General features: G+C 43.0%; 1 long non-coding RNA gene and 1 pseudogene across 1 annotated transcript; one reads left to right on the forward strand and one right to left on the reverse strand.

Annotated features, from left to right (window-relative positions):
* The first annotated feature begins 662 nt into the window (after positions 1–662).
* LOC111092894 lies at positions 663–2,051 on the forward strand. The gene is made up of 3 exons (XR_005379667.1): positions 663–769; positions 944–1,095; positions 1,741–2,051. It is a non-coding gene; the product is annotated as an uncharacterized LOC111092894 (long non-coding RNA).
* A 9,838-nt stretch (positions 2,052–11,889) lies between these two features.
* Positions 11,890–14,683, reverse strand: LOC100688219 (annotated as a pseudogene).
* Positions 14,684–15,101: the final 418 nt, after the last annotated feature.

A 15,101-nucleotide genomic window follows, 5' to 3' on the forward strand; every position in this document is an offset into this window, starting at 1 on the left:
AATTTTTTTAAAGATTATATTTATTTATTCATGAGAGACACACACAGAGAGGCAGAGACACAGGCAGAGGGAGAAGCAGGCTCCCTGTGGGAAGCCCGACTCGATCTCAGGACTCCGGGATCATGACCTGAGCCGAAGACAGACTCTCAACCGCTGAGCCACCCAGGTGTCCCAAACAAACAAACTTCAAAAAATTGTTAAATATAATAAAAAACACAGAAAACAGATGGACAGTTTTATGACCTGTTGGACAGTACCACCCCTGCCCCACACAGGACCCAGAGCCTTCTCAGTGAGCCAGGACCCTTCCATGCCCACCCCCACAACCCCCAAGACACAACCCTCTTCCTCCCCAGAAGAGTAGGTTTTAGAAGGCTATGGCAAGTTCAGAACCCTGCCCTTAGTATTCTTCTGAGTATTACTCTACCCCTCAGAAGTAAAGTTTTACATTTTTCCTTTGGTTCAAAAGATTTTCATCTCAAAGTTTTACAAAACAGTACAATTCAGACATGCCTTATTAGACATGCGATTTTCACTTTATCATATCAAGGAGATGGAGCAGCTCTGGGGCAGACTCATTCCTGATTCACAGCTAATTCCGAGAACATAATGTCATAAAGGATCTTCAGATGCAAACGCATAATTCTATCGTGGTGGAGTGAAGAAATTAAAATGTTATTTAAAGTAACCTCAATGCCAGCTTCAGTGAATAAAGTTAGGGTCTCAAGAGACTGTCTGCAGAGTCATTATGTTGTAACACTGTTAAAAGGTGACCCGAGGCATTGCTCATTACCTGGGCTGCCTGAATCAAATGAGAAATAAGCTTCTCTCCCTAAAACACACACACACACACACACACACACACACACACACACACACACACAAATTGAGAAATTTAATCTTCTCCCTGTTTTATTTGATTTTTTTTCTCTTCTAATTTAAGTCATTCAGTTCCAGACCGGAAATATTATAAAAATGGGCAACGTGTTCCCTGTCCAGCTGTTCTCAGAATGCCCAGATCTTGGCAACCACAACAAGGATCGAAAAGTAGAGATACGTGCATTTCGTCTGGAAGTTTCAAAGCTCTCATCCCAGGTAATTTTACATGCACAATGACACACCATCTTCACCAGGCTGTGGTGTGCGCTGAATACAATAACAAGCACGTAGTGTGGGGTGGGGGCGTACCCCAGGAGAGTTTGTGGGTGGCTGAGGTGGTGGGGAGGGTCCCAGACTGGGTGGGAACTGGGCTCCCCTTCCAGCAACTCCATCTCCTACCTGGATGGCCATGGGCCCACCTCTGTGTGGTGAAGCCTCAGCCCCCTCCTGGGTGAGTGGAAGCAGATTCCTCACAGGGATGCTGTGAGGATTCATGAGGACACCTGCCACCACCTGGGGGCTACTGTGGGCCACCGTGCTCCTCCCACCTGCTATCTCCTGTGTTCTCGACGTTCCTACCTGTCCCTCCATTACTCAAGAATGACTAGAAAATGGAGGAAGCCTAAGCATTTCTGAAAAGGGCGCGCTTTGCCCTTTCCACTCCCGGGCCCCCAGAGGGGAGGCTGCTCGACTGCATCCTGAGTCCTCAACCAAGAGTTTTAATCTCTTCCCAATTACTTAATCTCTCTACACCTGAATTTCCTCACGTACGAAATGGAGATGAAGAGAGTATTTCCCCACTGGGCTGTAGTGAGGATTAAATGAGACGACGAGTTCTTGCTTTTATGAATGCTGTTCCAGGAACGTTCCACAGAGTCTGGAGCCTGAGGCCCAGCGGCCAAGTGGCGGCCTTCACTGTGCTTCGAGGACCCCATCTCACCCCTCCTGGTCTGAAGGAGGGGGGCACGATTTGGAGGCAGCTGGGGTTACAGGATGACAAATGTCGCTTGCAGGACGCAATGGGAGCTCCCACAGCAAGGCCTGGAAAACATTAGTGAGAGATGGGGAAGACACAATCGCATTACCCTTCTCTTTCTATCCATCACTGCCTTTCTCTAGTCAATAAATGTCTCCCAGCTATTGCCTCTCGGCCTCTTCCTTGGGGTTTAGAGCTTGACACGTTAGATTTTAATGAGGAAGAATAGCCACATTTGGCTTTTTTATCTTCTCTCCTTGAGCAAAGCCTTATATTTGGTTGCTTTCTGGAAGAAAAATAAAAGTGTATCATGTTGTTAGTCTTGGACTGGACATTAAATAAAAACAATCAAATGGAAACAAAATGTCAGCAATCGGCTCTGAGGTCTCAGGGGCGAGCTTCCTGGCCACCGAGGCGCTGGGAAGTGTGGCTCCTCACAGAAGGAGCATGGGCTGTTGCTTTCCCAAAGTCTTGGAGGGCCTACCGTCGCGCAAAGCTGGTAGGCTCTATTCTCAAGCTGTGTACTGTCTGCATTTTATTTCTCTTCTTGGTGCTCATTTGAATGCAGATGTGTGCCCAAGGGCTGGGGGGACTCAGGCTGCTCTGAGGACCCTCATTTCCCCTGAGTATCTATCTTCTTTGCTCACCGGCCTGAAGTTTGTCGCTAGCCATCACCTCCAGAAGGCCACTGGTGAGGCGCTACATAGGAGGTGTTCCTTGCCAATGGCAAAATCCAGAAGAGAGCTTACATGTTCTACGAGGTTCTTTCTCACCTTAGAATTTTAAGCAGTACCTGCAATTTCATCTGAAGGGATGGCGATAATCATGTTACTGCTTACACTTGCATGAGCACTTCATTCCTTATAGAACTAGAAAATCTCAGTCTTCGTGACCCCCCTATGCAGTAGTAGGGTGGCAAGGAGATGTCATTCCGATCTTATAAATGAGAAATAGATAGGGGGCCTGAGCAGCTTACTTAGGAACACATGGTAGTCCAGCGTGCCTCAGCAAAATCATCAGACCAAGAGTGTAAAGTAGTTCTTAAATTCACCCTGGTATTCAGAGGCTTTGGAAGCAAAATCTTTGCTTGGATGGAAGGAAACTAGTATTTATGGAGTGCTTACACCAAGGGTGAGTGGTTTTACCTGTATTCTTTCCCAGTGGGTAGCCACCTCCCTGTGTTGTTATGTGTGAATTATTCCCACTTCACAGATGAGAGAACTGAGGTTCAGGAAGTTTATGTGACTTGCCTACTGGGAGGTGGAGATAGACTTGAACCTGTCTCCTCTTGCTCCAAAGCCCAGAACTGCCGGGATCGTGGAATACAATTCCTGACTAGACTTTCCTAGCGGGAGCCATCACAACAGACCTTCCCTCAAGCAAAGGTGGTCTTGGCCTGGTGTGGCTGTGCAACCCAGGCCTGACTGTCCAAGTAGCCACAAACCTTCTGTGATGCACCCTGCACACTGGAGAGTCATGGAAATCCTGCGTTAACGTCACTGTTGACAACATATTTATGCTCCAGGCCATGTTTCTTCACGCAGTAGTCAAATAATTTAAAAAGGCATTTAAGCAGGCCTATTTATTAGTTATGCTCCATCTGACTGATAAACACAATCTGTTGGACTGGCTCGGACTAAAAATTAATTTATTATTAAAACATTGCTGAAATATAACCAATTTCTTGGGTTTACATGAAATCTCATGGTGTTGATATATTATCCACTCTACTATCAAATGTTTAGTTAGGCTCAGAATGAATCATTTCATCTCTTTTCATAACTCTTGCTTTGTCATGAAGTTTGTTTGGTTTAACGGCTGGTTAGATAGCCCCACAGCAAACTCTTTTATAACTCCATATTTTTTTTTCCCTAAAAGAAGACAGAAGTTATAGATATGCATGGAGCAGGAGGCTGTAGGAAAAAGCAACTTGCAGCTCTTGGTAACTTTGGGCAAGCCATACTCGGGATCAGAGAACAGAGAAAGGTTGTCTTGTGAGCAAATGAGTTTGGTTGTTTACTGGAAAATCAGCAGTAGAGGTAAAAGTCCAATGGATTTTTAAAAAAATTCCCACTGAATCCTTTTTCTTCAAAGTCTTGAACTGTTTGATTCATGGAGGAAATCTATTTAGGTAGGTGCAGCTGAATCAGGTTTCTACTTGGACTCTTATATAAAGTTTCTTTTGTCTTCAGGAATTCTGAGCTTAGGAAGAAATGCAGAAGGAATTTGCGTCCATCCTCTTGATAAAGCCCCCAAAGTTGAAGTGACTTGTCTAAGGACACACAGCTGGTTGGGGCAAAGGCGGAGTAGAGGGGGTCTCCTGCCTCTGACTGGGCTGTTGTTCAGCTCCAAGTGGGATGAGCTGGCCTGTGTAAGAAACAGGAAATTCGTGTGGGTTGATGGGAAGTTGGTCACATGAGTGGTAACTCACAAGTAGGTGACTTGATGCGACTGATAATGTACATTTCTGTAATGCTACATAGCTGTAAAAGCTTCAAACAATATGAGTAAGTATAATGTATATAAACACGAAAGCCCACCTCTTCCCCGGCCCCTTCTGCTCTCACTTCCCAGAGCTCGCTACCAATAATAGCCTGGCCTAAGGCCATCTGGATTTTTATATGGACATTTAAAACTCTTATCTCTTTCCCAAAACACCCAAAATTTACTTTTAAAAATGAAAATTGTTTATATATACCTAATCTTCTGTTAATTGCGTTTTCATGGCAAATTTTTAGAAAAGTTATTATGTTCTATTTTATAGTCTATTTCAAGAAAATAGATCATGGGCTTCTTTCCCTATCTCCTTCCTTGTGTGGTATTCCAGTAAGTAGAACGGGATTTATTTAACCAGTTTCCTATTGATATAAACCTTGCTGTATTCTCTTGCCAATTTTGAAAAATTACGAATCGTGACCATGGCATATTCTATTAGCAGAGCACGACACCATCCAGCCTGCCTTTTCCCTCCCCTTGTAGTTGTACGAGTTCCTTCTACCTGCCTCTGACCCCCATTCAGTCTTTTTGCTATTTCCAGTGAGGCATATAAGTTCCTACCAGTGTATGCTGGGCACAAGGCAACACACAGCTCTAAAATTCAACATAATCTGTGCTCCTGTAGTGATTCAGGGTTTTGCAGAGCTGTAGGCTCATTATCAAGAATATGAGCAGCCGTTATTCTGTAGAAGCCAGGCAGTGCTGGTTACGAGAAGCTCGGAATGAGAAATGTCAAAATCAGTCATGAGCAATTGTACAGCTGAAAAATGCGGCTACTAATTCTTTTCCTAGGAGGGTAAAGGAAGTTAGTGTCTGAACTTAAGAAACTTTAAAAATTCTACATATTATCCCCCATGTCATTGATAATTCAACACTTATCTAGTGTGGACTCTAGGGCAGGTTCTGGATTAGGCCCGAGGCTTTGATGCACCTCACACCTGGCTTCCACCCCGAGGTGCTCCGGATGCTGATGTTTAAAAAAGACAGTGTGTTCTTCGGTGGCTATTGGATGCTTTGGTAACATTAAAAAAAAGGGAAAGAAAAAAAGAAAGAAAGACAAGATGAACATGGAGAAAGCAGAAGAGAGGAGTAAGAGAAGAGAGGAGAGCTCCCTTCTGAACCCTGTATGCCCGGAGCAGTGGTTTCCATATTTCAGTGGGTATCAGAAAGCCTAGGGTGCTTGTATTCAAGCACCAAATTATTAAGAAGGAGAGAAAGAAAGAAAGAAAGAAAGAAAGAAAGAAAGAAAGAAAGAAAGAAAGAAAGAAAGAAGGAAAAGAAAGAAAGAAGGAAAAGAAAGAAAGAAAGAAAGAAAGAAAGAAAGAAAGAAAGAAAGAAAGAAAGAAAGAAAAAGAAAAGAAGGAAGGGAGGAAGGGAAAGAAAAAACAGGAAGGAAGAAGACAAAAACTCAGCTCTCAGCAATCTCTCCTTTGCTTCCCCTCCCCACCTCTGTGTCCGCTCTCCCCCCTCCAAGGGTTTTCCGGCTGCCCACCCCACCCACAGCTCTCGGGGGTGGGGGTGAGGGGCCACATCTGCAGGAATTCCGGCCCTCTGCTTCTCCTCACCTGCTTGGTTTATGGACTTCCCATGTAATATTGTATTTTATCGCATCTCACTGCTAAAAAGCAGAGCAACCACACCGAATTTGAAAGCCATTGGCCCGGAAGATGCACTTAAGACTGCCACCTGTCCTCTGGCCCAGCCTCTCCTTTCCAGTTCACCTCCAGCTGCTCCGCAGTGGGACCCTCCTCTCTTTGGATCTTCTTTGGGTCTTCTTGCCATCCACCAACACCCTGCCATCTTGCTTTTTTCCCTTGTGACAAGCACATTGAGCACCTGGGCCCTCAGCTCCAGGCCTCCTCAGATTCTATCTCCACCCATCCTGGGGAGCCAGTGAGGGCCGTCTGCTAGGTTCCTGCTGGAGCCTTCTTCCTGTGACATCCTTTGTGTGGGTGTTAAAGCCAAAGCGAGGCCCTGTGGCCTGAGGACTAGGGGTTTGGACTCTGAATTCTGAACACCTGGGTCACTCCTCACTGTCTATGGCCTTGATGGGCAAGCTCATGAGCTTGGTGAGCCTTCCATTCCTCACCTGTAATCATTCCGATTTTATAGGGTTACTATGGGGACTAACTCCAGTGGCTTCCCACTGAATAAAAAAAGCTAAAGTAATAACAAAACCCCCTCCCTCCCGCCACTCCTCCCAAGGCCCTATACAGTGTGCCTCCCCCTACTCCACTCCCTGTGGCCTCATTATCTTTCCTGCTTCATCTACAGTTCTTCTTTGCTCATTCCTTGAGGTCTTCCTTAAACATGTCAAGCACACTCCTACTGCAGGACCTTTGCACTGGCGGTTGCCTCTTCCTGGAATGTTATTTCCCTCAATATCACAATGCTTTTTCTGATCTCCTTCCAGAATTTGCTCAAATATGGCCTTCTCATTGAAGACTTCTGGGGCCACATTATCTAAAATGACACCCTTCTCCCCCCCCCTTGGCACTCTCCCTCTTTTCAATTTTTCTCCTTCCCCGTACTATAGTGCTTATCATTGTCTAACTCTATAATTGACCTATGTATCTATTTTTTGTATGTCTGGATCTTTATCTCTTGTTCACTCCAGTACCCAGAACACTACCTGGCACACAGTGGGTACTCCATAAATATTTAAACAAATTAACGAATGATGAAATAGGTAAGGCAGGCAGATCCTTTTGAGGGATATGAGCTTTTGATGTTTTGATGCCTCAGTTTGCTGGCTACCCAGCTTAGTTGTATTTGTACACATGTGGAAAATCAGATTTGGAGGGAGTGACAAGAATTAAACTCAGCAGGTGTTGTTCTGTCCTGCTTAGTTGTTTACAGTGAGCCACACCGGGCCCCGGTCCAGCTCCTGCCTCTGGGGAGAGGAATCCTCTTGTGGTGTACACATCTGTGCAGGAGCCCAATGACTACTCAGGAGACTGCCTGATGCATGAGGAACCAGAGCAAAGAGAGCTGGTTATTCTCAAAAGACCCTCCTCATTTATGATTCATCTATATTTATGGTTATGTTGCATTAAAAGAATAAGGAAATGTCAGAAACTCCTTTCTTTGGAAGATCCTGAAGAACTGCTACAAATTTTACTCTCTGAGTCTGCTTTGCCTGTTCTGTGGGAACCATGGCCAGGCTTACGGCCAAGGGAGCTTCCTTCATTTCATCATTTTCCCCTTCTGAGTTACATGTCTTCAAGGTTACAGATCATCTTTAACTGGTTTTATTGTAGGTTGCTCTTCCCTAAGGGACCTGTTTATTTCCTTTTTTATTTTTTGTAAGTAGGTTCCATGCTGGGCACAGAGTCCAATGTGGGGCTTGAACTCATGACCGTGAGATCAAGACCTGAGATGAGATCAAGAGTCTGACGCTGAAAATGACAGAACCACCCATGCGCCCCAAGGGACCTATTTCTTAAGGTCTTTGGGAAAGTGATTCAAATGTAATAGACCCCATGCACCTTCCAGCTGAGATCCAGTAACACTTCTCATTTTTTAAATAAGATAGCAGATGAATACCTTTTGCCGCTGGAACCAGTCTGCAATTTTTCATATTGGTAAGCACTAATCCTTATCAACCTCATAACTTCAATAAACTCCATAGATGTCTTAGTTCATTCCAGCTATATAACAAAATACCACCACCTGCATGGCTTATACACAAGGGATATCTATTTCTCACAGTTTTGGATGCTGGAGTGTTTAAGATCAAGGTGCCAACATGGTTGTGTTCTGGAGTGGGCCCTCTTCCTGGTCCATAGCTGGTACTACACCCTGTGTCCTCACACGGTGGAAAGGGCTAGGGACTTCTGTGCAGATTTTTCCTTAAGGCTCTGATTCTACAATGCAGATACCTCATGACCTCATCATCTTCCAGGGACCTCATCTCCTAACACCATCACCTTCTGGGGTTAGGATTCAAAGTATGAATTTTGGGGGCACAAACATTCATTGCAATAGACACAGTTCCAGTTCCATCTGATTAGAACATGGGACCCCATGCTTAAAATGACAACCATTTTATGCACTGTAGGCATTTTGCCTGATTGTCATAGCTCTCATATCCTGCAGTTGTGGGTTTCCAGGCTGACATTTCGTATGAGGAGCAAATGAACTTTGCCTTGGCTTGTCCATTAATGGCTATTGTGCACCCTCCAACTTGCTTGAAACTTTTACTGACCTCTTCTCAATATGTGGCTATTTGACAGTAGCCAGCTATGGCCCAGGCTGAATGAGTTCAGCATGGATTCACGGTTGTTGATAACCAAGTCACGATTGTTACTGTGGTGACCCTTAGCACCTCTATCACATCACATAATTATCATTTCTTCTTTTGTGGTGGGAGACATTAAGATCTAGTCTCTTAACAAGTTTGATGTTCACAATACAGGACTGTTGTCTGTGGTCACCATACCATGCATTAAATCTCCAGGACTTATTTACCTACTGGTTGCAAGTTTGTACCATTGGACATCTCTCCCATTCTCCCACCTCCAGTTCTTGGTAACCATCATTCTACTCACTGTTTTTAAGACTTCTGCTTTTTTAGGTTGTACCTATAAGTGAGATAATATGTACTCATATTGTTTTTCTTTATCTGACTTATTTCATCTAGCATAATGTCCTCACAGTCTATCCAGATTGTCGCAAATAGCAAGATTCCTTTCTCATGGGTGAATAATATTATAAATACATTATTATACATATTATATATATATCACATCTTCTTTACCATTCATCTCTCAACAGACACTTAGGTTGTTTCTGGCTTCTTTTGATGAGTCAACTAACAGTATTCAGTAGCACAAAGCAAGGTTGTGTTCTGCAACCCCTTTTGTATTAATTCAATATTAATGATATGAAACTGACTTTAGTAAATGTAAATGTCTGTTGGTTGGCCATAGAAAAAGATTGAGTGAGTTTCTTCCTGTACACTAATATTAATGTCACAGACTGGAAGTGGCCTGTGTGGGTGATGCATCCTGTGATCACACCACTAACTGTAAGACTAGTCTTTTTTTTTTTTTCCACACCAGTCAGAAGTGTTTTATTAAAAAAAAGTTAATGAGACAGACAAAAAAAAAAAAAAAAAAACCTTTAAAGTTTTAAAGTCTGATTAAATTCAATATAACTCAAGCTCTTGATGGGGAAACCCAACGGGGAAAGACAACAAGTATGTCAGGGAAAAGCAGACAGTGGTTGACAAGTCTTCAGTGGAAAAGTAAGTTGCAACCTTATACAAGCTGCCCTAATGATTATCAAGTCCAAGTTTTGCTTTTCAAAAATAGGTTGTAATATATATATACTAGTATATTTGGTATATATAGATATACCAAAGAAACCACACAGACACCCCCAAGAGTACAGTGATGTAACACAATGAAATCCAAGGGATATAGGAAAAGCCAAATATGATAATACATACTAATAATCTATAAAATAGAATAAGTCTTTCAATCCTGAAAAAAAAGGGAAACCTCATGAATATAACACGTGAAAAGAGAACTAACCACACGTGGAACAACCCTAAACATTTTCCCAATGACTAAGTAACAATGACAGCTTTGGACACCATTAACATGTAATTTTTACACCCAATATGTATGTATGTAAATTAATTTTTTCTACTCAATTACCATTTCTTCCTTTTGCTCTTTTCCCTAATTTTCTCTAGCAACATTTTTCCTTTGGTTTGACCAGTTGAACTCATAACTTTTGGAACCTAAAATGAATATCAACTCTTATTGGAAAACCACCCAGGAAATGCAATCCTAGAAAAGGCAATTTTTTTTTAGATCAAAACTTTTTTTTGTTACAAAAACAAAAATAAATCCAAATGGGTAATGAAATAAACATTTTTTTAAGTACCCCATCCTGGGTTGTCTGTCCTAGAATTTAATAAACAGTTCAAGTTTAGGTTGCTTCAACACTTCTTCTGGATGCTATGATGCCTCCATCTTATAACCATGTTTCTCTAGTTCAGCTCATAACTGATTGAAGTCATCCTCTACATTGTCATCATCCCAATTATCCTCCCAGACATGCCCATCTTCATCTTCATCTAAACCAGTCCAGTCATCCTGGACATGAGGCTAGATGCCCAGGTTCCCATTGCTCCTCTCAATGAGGAAGCAGAAGGCATTCAGCCTCACCGGTGAGGCACCCCCCCACCCCCGTGACATTCCGAACCCCAAGCCTGTTTGCAAGTAGGGTCGCACAGGCTGAGCCTTGAGGGCCCTTCGCAGGGGTCCGGGCTTCCTGTGGGCGCCTCAGGGCTGAGCCCAAGAGCCCTCTCTGACTCCACCTTGGAGAGCAGAAAAGGCAAATTTTAACTGAAGTGGCTTGACAAAGTTAAGCATCTGTTCTCAATAGGACAATGTCCTCCATGTTAATTACTGGGTTAATGACTTCTCTTGGCTGGATCGCATGACCCAGCATGTTTTGCTTCTTAAGCTAGCTTGGAGGGATAATGGCGGTCTCTGTGGTGGGATACTGCAGAACTATGTGCACTAACACCCACCTGTTTAAGCTTTCAAGAAATACAAATCATGTTTTTTCAGTCTTTAAAAAAATTGTTATTTAGATTCAATCTGCCAACATATCACTCAGTGCTCATCACATCACATGCCCTACTTAGTGCCCATCACCCAGTTAGCCCATCCCTGCACCCACTTCCCCTTCCTCAACCCTTTGTTTGTTTCCCAGAGTCAGGAATCTCTCATGGTTTGTCTCCCTCTCTAATTTTCTCCATTCAGTTTCTACCCCCCACCCCCCTTTATGGTCCCTTTCACTATTTCTTTTTTTTTTAATTTATTTTTATTTTTTATTTTATTTTTTGTTTCTTTTGTTTTTTGGCTTTCACTATTTCTTATATTCCTTATATGAGTGAAATCATATGATAATTTTCTGTCTCTGATTGACTTATTTCACTCAGCATAATACCCTCCAGTTCCATCATGTTGACATAAGTAGTAGGTATTTGTCCTTTCTGATGGCTGAGTAATATTCCATTGTGTATATATATAGACCACATCTTCTTTATCCATTCACCTGTCAAAGGACATCTTGGCCCCTTCCACAATTTGGCTATTGTGGATATTGGTGCTATGAACATTGGGGTTCAGTTGCCCCTTCATTTTTCTACATCTGTATCTTTGGGGTAAATACCCGGTACTGCAATTGCTGGGCCATAGAGTAGCTCTATTTTTAACTTCTTGAGGAACCTCCACACTGTTTTCCAGAGTGGCTGCACCAGCTTGCATTCCCACCAACAGTGCGAGAGGGTTCCCCTTTCTCCAAATCCTCGCCAACATTAATTGTGTCCTGTGTGGTTAATTTTAGCCATTCTCACTGGTGTGAGGTGGTATCTCCTTGTGGTTTTGATTTGAAATACAAACCATTTTAAACTATTTAAAACCATTTAAGTAAAATAAATAGAAAATATTGCATTTCTATTGGTCTGTTTTGCCTTTTGAACTAGCTTGGAGTGTGGTTCATGATGGAAAACACAATTAATTAGTTGCTATTCCAAGCTCCTTAGGTTTCAATAATTCTTACTCTTTAAGCCTCAGAACCATTTTTTTCTTTGTTTTTTGGTTTTTTTTGTTGGTTTGTTTGTTTTTTGCAGTGATAATGGTATTCTTCATTAGCATTGCCACTATACTGGGACCAACACCCCCCAGGACTGGAGTTATGTCACTGGCTTTCTTTCTGACTCCTTCAAAATCCACATCTCCAACTAACTAGCAGATATGGAATCTTGAAGTCTATTTATTTCCACACTGGTGACTGCTCCTCCCTCCTTGATCATATCTGCTGTGATTAGATTTGGACTGTCTGCAGCAGAGACCACAATATCTGCAAGAACGGTATTTTTCTTCAGGTCTTCTTTGGGAGGCATTGCCTTCAGGGTGTTCCTGCGCCCCATCTGTGTGTAGGATCATTGCAATGGGCATTCCAACATTTTGACCTTCCAGCAGCAACCACATTCTTCCCTAGGGTTGGAATGCTAATTTGCTTAATTATTTCCCAGACCTCCCGTGGGATAGCTGGTAATATGGAATACTGATCCAAACACATTCGCCCTCCTTGAATGACATGAAAGCCATCAACATCCTTGTCTGGAGGATTATCGCATTATAGATACAGCATTACAGATCTCGCCCTCATCAGTGTGCTCTGGGAGACGCAGCTGAACAAGGAGGCCACTTGTATTATCCTTATTCGGTTTATTGATTAAATTCCACAGCTCTTCTTCTGAAACTAAAGCTAATTTCACAATGGTTTGGTGGTTCCCACATCTGCAGCCACCTGGTTTTGTTGAGGGTGTAGGAGTGACTTGGCAGGATTCTCACCAACCAGAACCATGCTCACAATCACTTTGGCCACTTGTTGCCCAGTGCCAGCCATTCATCCAACTCCTACCACACTTCCTGCTTGATCTGCTAGGCAAGTTCCTTCCAGAAATGACACCAGCTTCATTGGAACTGCCAAGTGGCGGAAGGAGCAATGGCGGAGGTGGCAGCTCTTCGAGGGCCAGGGCAGCCCGGTGGCTGATGTGGACACAATGGAAGCAGCGGTCATCACCTGTCCCCAGTGTCCACACCAGGCAAGACTAGTCTTCAGTCGACTACTTTACAATGAAAATAATTATTATGTGGCTGTTCTCCAAATGTAGTGATTCTAAGTTTAATAATCTAATTTTTAAATTAAAGCAGCAGTATCCCAACTGTTTTAATTATATCCCTCATTAATGAAAAAAATGTATCAGCACACTCTCCCAATCCATATGGATTTATTTATAAATTATATACCCATGCCAGTATATCAATATGTTATCTATATTAGAAAGCATGCATAAAAGAGCAATTTAAAAGGGTGACATAGAGATAAAAGTCAGTGACTTTTTTTCTTATTTTATTCATTACTAGAACAATATCACTCAATTATGATGATGAATTAACATTCAAAGCTCATTCCTTTTAAAAACGCCTTGTTAATCCTGATGGCTTCATGTTCCCCCTTTGGCTAATAAAACAGGCGCCACACAAACTCAAGGCAAGGTTCATAATTAACAAGAGGGGAGGTAAATCCACATTTAAGTAGTCTTTCTACTAAGTTTAAGTTTGGAGGTTGACTTTTGGTCAAATAGACCAGAACCTTGCTTTGCCTCATAATGTGGCTGATAAAAAGCTTGCATGTCCTAAGAATCAGAGATGTACACACTGTGCCATTTTCTTTTGTTTGGTTGTGCTTATTACTGGGGGGATTTGTGTTTACTCCTCTCCATTGTGTGAGAGGTAGTTTAGTTGGAACCAGATGCCACATGCCACACACCCACTGAGACACATCTGGACTCCAACATGTGGCCATTCAATGAAAGTGAACAACAACAACAAAAATGCATCAGCTCCTTGCTTAGGGAACTTCCACTTTCCCTCCCAGAGACCTAAAGAACCACAGGGGGATGCTTTGGGCTGACCAAGCAGGTGAGGTGCCTGCATCAATGAGAATGTTTAAATAATAGGAAAATTGGACTCATTTTGTGTTGCTTCTTATAAATACAGATATAGATGCCCACTGTCTTACAGGGCCCCCAGAGTGCACAGACTCTAGTCAGAGACATATTTGCTACTACCTCGTCCTGTAAAGTTCACTGGGAACTTCCCAGTGCTGCTCATAAATGGATGTCCCAGAAAGCTGCTTCTCAGAGGTCAGGTGTTTACATAATAACTTCACAAGTTTGCCTTACCTATCTATTTTCTGTATTTCTGTTTTTAAAAATATTTTATTTATTTATTCATGAGAGACACAGAGAGGCAGAGACACAGGCAGAGGGACAAGCAGGTTCCTTGCAGGGAGCCCCATGCGGGACTCGATCCCAGACCCCGGGATCACGACCTGAGTTGAAGGCAGATGCTCAACTGCTGAGCCACCGGGCATCGCGCATTTTCTATATTCTTAATATTGATATCTGTATTGACTTATAGGTTAAATTTATTTAAAAAGGAACTATTGTGTCACTGGCATGAATGGAAAAATCCGTCTCACTTCCCTTCAACTTGTTTGCCAAAGCCCTGTTCTTCTGACCGCAGTCTGCACCTCGCAGCTGAGAGCCCAGAGTGCCCCCGGCTCACCCCCCTGCCATGCCCAGCATTCAGTGCAGCCCAGGGACACCATGGACAGGAAAGTGCATCGCCCTCCACCTGCGACAGGCTTCTCAGCAACCAGCACACAGAGGGTGGGGAGGAGGAGGGTGCTGGCCCGCTGGCAGGCGCAGCCTTCACAGATCAGCTTGCACACCATACTCGAGGAAACACATCTTTTTTTTTTGTTGTTTACTTTGCTTCTAGGAAACACAGAACTAAATATAAGACTCAGCTATAGTCATGATATTGTCCTTAGGGCTTGTGTATTAGGGTTAGAGTCCCTTACCACTCCTCACCCTGGGTCTTGATTTGCTACTATCAGTTGTGGCCTTCTCAGTTCTTATTCATTGTTTGCGTTGATGGCACGCTGGTATTCTTGTGGATGCGTTCTTGTACAAGCCAGCGCAAAGCTTTGTGCAACACAGCAAACGTACATATCTCCTGTGACATTCCCTGCCTCTAGATGTCATTACTGAGTTCATGTCTCATGAGGATAGAAGTCTGTGTATCCTATGGAGGACAGCACTAAGGACGTATTGGATGCCTTATTATATCTAAGATATTTCACAACTTAC

Source organism: Canis lupus, chromosome 27 (assembly GCF_011100685.1).
Source record: "Canis lupus familiaris isolate Mischka breed German Shepherd chromosome 27, alternate assembly UU_Cfam_GSD_1.0, whole genome shotgun sequence".
In the NCBI taxonomy this organism is placed as follows: domain Eukaryota; kingdom Metazoa; phylum Chordata; class Mammalia; order Carnivora; family Canidae; genus Canis; species Canis lupus.